This window comes from Coloeus monedula (assembly GCF_965178545.1).
Source record: "Coloeus monedula genome assembly, contig: HAP1_SCAFFOLD_436, whole genome shotgun sequence".
Classification (NCBI taxonomy): domain Eukaryota; kingdom Metazoa; phylum Chordata; class Aves; order Passeriformes; family Corvidae; genus Coloeus; species Coloeus monedula.
In genome coordinates, this window is record NW_028120523.1 from 44,347 (window position 1) to 49,477 (window position 5,131).

The 5,131-nt window shown below is 48.3% G+C and overlaps 1 pseudogene across 1 annotated transcript; it reads left to right on the top strand.

Annotated features, from left to right (window-relative positions):
• The first annotated feature begins 562 nt into the window (after positions 1-562).
• LOC309585812 (epidermal growth factor receptor kinase substrate 8-like protein 2) lies at positions 563-4,766 on the top strand (annotated as a pseudogene). The gene is made up of 6 exons: positions 563-674; positions 1,441-1,560; positions 2,420-2,558; positions 3,646-3,829; positions 4,236-4,368; positions 4,695-4,766. The product of its transcript is annotated as an epidermal growth factor receptor kinase substrate 8-like protein 2 (transcript).
• The last annotated feature ends 365 nt before the right edge of the window (positions 4,767-5,131 follow it).

A 5,131-nucleotide genomic window follows, 5' to 3' on the forward strand; every position in this document is an offset into this window, starting at 1 on the left:
AGAAGCAATTAAGAGGGAGCCAGTCTCACTGCAAGTATGTTGAGAAGTCACGGCCCGAAGGTCTGGGCCTCAGCCAACAGGGAACTCACCAAAGGATATGGGGCTCATTTTCTTGAGGCAAATTACTGTGAAGAATCAGGACTAAATTTGACTAAAAAAACAGTTGCATCAATGCACTGTCATTTGCTGAATTGATTGAGAATCAGCACCAAACTCCGCCCTTCGGCCATAGCTCACAACCTCACTTTTTCATGTAGGCTTTTTTTGCTAATGGGAACCTTCCTTTTTTCTTGGTTGGGTTTTTTTTCCCCTTTCCCCTTTTATTTGAATAATGTCTGTGAAAAACCATTTGCTTTCACGAGGCGGTTAGTTTACACTGGAGGCAGCAGCTCTGTGAGCTCGAGCCAACCCTGTCCTGTCTTTAGATTCATTGCAATCTGGCCACATTGTCACATATATTTTTAGTTTATGATGATCCTCTAATACAATTCCAGCTTCCACACAGAGTCCTTCCAACAGTCTAGCTCAGGTTAATGAACTTCAGGCCACTTCTCTTCTGCAGGAATTTCGAGGCCCAGGGGGTGGCTGTGCCCAAGAGATTTGCCAAAATCCGCTACGATTTCACCGCGCGAAACGCCAATGAGCTCTCGGTGCTGAAGGATGAAATCCTGGAGGTACGTGACCGTTCCTGGAAAAGGTGTGTCCCCCAGGGGCAGGAGAGAGCTCGGGATAGCAACAAGCACCAACTCCATTTTCCCTGGTGGTATCTCAGCAGTGACACAAAGCTTTGCTCAAACCCAAAGCTGGAGCAGGCTGCCTGTGCTGTGTTGTGTCATTTCCTCAGCTCAAAGACATCGGTCCCATTTTAACCACAGTGAGGAGGGAGGACAACAACTCGCTCTAGAGCCCTGCTCATCCCCCGCTGGGTCGGTTCCTTATCACCACTTCCTCCTCCACGAGGATTTGTTTTCTCTGAAAAGCACCTTTCTCATAACCTTTCTCTTACTGCAGCACTGTTGGCAGCTGGACAAGGTGGGACGTGACTTGGGCTGACACTGATCTGTGACCTGAGGAAAAGGTTTCTCTGCAAAATGTGGCTTTTTATTTATTTAATTATTTATTTTAATGCAAAAAGACATCAGAAACTCAGTCATTAGGAAAAAAAGGTCTGGAGAAACAGGGACATTATGTAGGAACTATGAGTTCTTCAGCACGCAGAGGTGCTCTCCTGTTCATCCTTACGATAAATTCTGATGCTTTCCAGGAAAAGTTTCAGTCCTGGATTGCATCTGAGAGCAACAGATCTGATTAGAGCTCCTGGCCTCAGTGATGTCCTTCTGGCAACTTCACCTTTCGGATGGTTCGGCCCCGCTATATCCTGGTTGTTTATGCCTGAAATCCCATTTTCCCACAGCAGATTTATTTTTGTCCCTCTCTCAGGTGTTGGAAGATAATAAGCAGTGGTGGAAGTTGCTCAACCGGAGTGGGCAGGCCGGTTATGTTCCATACAATATCCTGGATGTGGTGAAACTGGAAGAGCTCAAACAGGTCTGTAGTCAGGTAATACCTGACTGGTATCAGCTGCAGGGCACAATCTGCCTCTGGGAATAATGTTGTCATTAGACCTCCCTGATTTCTTAGGATACTATGCACCAATCAGGACAGACCTTCAGAAGTAGACAAAGCCAGGAGATTCCTGAGTCTCCTATGATAAAACTCACATTTTGCTACGATCGTCTTCCCAAATAAGGCCTATCCTTCCTATTTGTGCACCAGCCTCCTGCTTTCCATATTTTTCCACATCAAGATTTTTCTTGGGGGTTAAATTAAAGATGGACACTTCCCTCAGCCAGTTCAGTTCAGCACCAGGAACACGTTACTGGAGTGGAGGCAGATGGAAACACCATCTAAGTGAGAATTAACTGAATACTGCAACTTGCACTGCAGAAATGTGGAGCTGGAGTGTTCTAAACACCCTAGGGAAGCATGGAATTGCTTCCCCATTTTGGTATTGCAGCGTTTGGGCAAAGCCTAAGGCGGCCCAGCAGGCTTCTGGATAAATCCCTGCTAGTTTAATCAAAACGTCAAAAAACTTTCCAGTCCGCTCCAGGCCCTTGGCAGTGGTCCCGCTTCACATCCCAGCTACGGAGCAGTGAGGCTCTGCCTTCCAATGAGATCGAACACGTTTGGCACAACTAGGAATTCCCTTGCGCAAACTTCAGACTTTGCTTTGGGTTCTTCATTCCCAGAAATTAACTTCTTCCATGCAGCTCCACCTGAGGTCTCCCCAGCCCCACATCAGCACAAGGAGAACACGGCAGTTTGTCCCTCCGTGGGTGTGAGGCAGAAAGCTTAAGAAAATTAAAAACGACCAAAAAAAATTCTTACTTTTCTTTCCCTTTCTAACCAGTCTAACCAGAGCTACAAAGGAGACCTGAGCCCCAGGGGCTATGGCCCATCCAGCCCAACCCACAAGCTGCCTGCCAGCTACGCCGGGGATAAGTGGGGCAGTGAGATGTTGTCGCGCCACTCTGCACAGGACGCCAAAGAACGCACGTGTGTGTCCCACTCTGGGCTCCCCTGGGTTTGGGCGCTCGGGGGACCAGACCTGCCCAAGGGGCTCCCCTGCACCTTTTACTGATCACAGCAATGGAGCAGCACTGTGTCTGGAGGCCATTCCAGGCAGGACAAGAGCCAAGAGAGCAGCCCTGGGGCTTGTGACACCGCCGGGGCTCTCGGGCGGCCCGGGCCGAGCAGGGCAATAAGTGATCACCCCATGCCTCCTTCCTCCAGTTCTAACTTCCTCCTCCTCCTCCCAAGGAGAGAGTTTCCTTTCTCTTCCAAAATGTTTAAGTGTGTCTAAGGAACAGCTCAGGTCAATCCCTTTCTCTCACTTCCTTTTGCTCATCTCCCGGCACACACACAGTGCCCGCCTGGCCGCTTCCTTCATGTGGTTCCACAGAGTTCCCGGCCAAACAGGAGATCCGCATCACTCCCTCACCCTGCACATGCTGTGGGGCTCACAGAGCAGGAGAGAGATCAGGGGCCCTGCTCACCTCACCCCTTATCCCACCCTGTCCACTCCTGGAAGCAGGAGCCCTTCTGGGACGACAGGAAGCCCCACAATACAAGGACACAAATCTGTTCGTATCACTGAGTTATTCTCCACAGTCTTCAGGAGTTTCATGGGGAAAGCGATACTGGATGAAGAGTCACTGGAGTTTTCACAGAAGCACAGGATGCCCTGGGCTGGAAGGGACCTTCAAGCTCATCCCATCATGAGTGTGTTGCTCATTCCCAGTTTGTGCTTCCTGCCGCTTCTGTTCTGTTGCGGAGCAAAACCTGGAGCTCTGCGATCAGCAAATTAGTGACTAGAAGCAGCAGAGAGGACTGAAAAGGTCTCAATTCCAAACCTCCAATTGTAGATTCTCACAGAACTGTGCTTCCACATCAGGCAACAGCCAAGGGGTGATGGGAGCAAAATAAATGGCAACACAGGGGCACAGGAAAATGGGAATCACTTTTCTGGGCTGAATTTAAATAAGAATGTTGAGCCACATCCCCATTTGCCTTACAGTTTCCCCACAAACATTTAATGGCATTTTTGACTGAAGACTTGCTTTCATTCCCTACTTGTTTCTACAGAACTTATTCACCAAACGGATGAGCTGAACGACGAGCTGCTAAAGAAGATCACAAACAATAAAATTCAGCCTCCCCACAGGAATTTCAAAGTGGAAAAGCCTCAGCAAGTTTTCGTGCCCCTCACCTTTGAATGCAGCACTGAAGAAGTCAAAGCCTGGCTGGAGGCCAAGTCATTCAGCAAAGAGTAAGATTTGCCCTATTGCCACGTGCAATGCTCGTCCTTCCCTGGAGAAGGAGCGGGGGAGGCCACCGGCACCATCTCACCTGGGACAAGCCACTTGGATTTACTTACAGAGCCTGTGTTGCAAATTAGATTTCAACCCTGTTCAATCCAGGCTCTATAACCAGAATGTTCAGAGCCCAAAGTCACTCCCTTTCTCTGGTATAAATATTTTCTTGGAGATAAACAGTTAACTAACTAAATCCAAGGCCTGAAATGCTACTGGAATTGCAGCTGCCACCTTGGAACAGCCCCAGGGCCCCGTGATATGGTCCCACTGCAGCTCCTGGCCTCCCATCTCCAACTCCTCACCTCTGGCACGAGGCCACGTGCAGCACAATCGTCACCTCCCTACTTTGTGTCTCCCCAGGACCGTGGAACACCTGGGCATCCTCACTGGAGCTCAGCTCTTCTCCCTCAACAGAGAGGAGCTGAAGAAGGTGTGCGGTGATGAGGGAAATAGAGTCTACAGCAAGATCACAGTGGAGAAAAACCAGCTGGAGGTAAGCATTTTTCTGGATAATTCCTGCTGGAATGGGGGCTGTACCAGCAGCGTCAGATAGCTCATTAAACAGGCATTTTAAAAAATACAATTGTGGGGAAAAAAAATGCAACCAAACCTACACCAGCAATAAAACACACGTAAAAATTCCGAAGTGTCTTTTGAGCAAATCTGTAAGATCCCCCTGTTTCCACTAATTAATCTGCTTTTTACTGATATCACTTATCTCTGTGAAACTAGCTCTACTTTTACAGCATTAATTAAATACTGTCACTTAACTGCAGCTTGAAGTTCAAATCCAAACTGCCTGTTTTGTTTCCATTCCAGAAAAGCAGAGGGGAGTCGGAGCTCCAAGAAATCACGAAGCGCCGCCAGGAAAGGATTGATTCTGCAAATTAAAGTCTCTCTGCTTTATTTCAGCTCTTAGCCCTAAGTAGTGCAGAAAAAAAGGGAATGAAAGCAATGATTCCTGGCCCAGGCCAGATGCAGCAGAGCTCCCCTTGGGGTCCAGCTGCCATCAGAGTGACAATTCCTTGAACACTGTTGGGAAGGGTTGACAATAAGACCATGTCCCACTGGGAAAGGTGTTTTAATTTTGCATGAAGTATTTTTTTTATAACTATATATTTTATACTGAAATTTTCCGTGCATGCGATCAGAGCAGGATTCACACGGGGCTGGATGTACAAGGGCTGGCTTCAAGCAAAAAAAGACCCCCAAAGCTTTTCTCCGAGGGCTGTCCCCTGCTCCCCACTCTCCCCTGG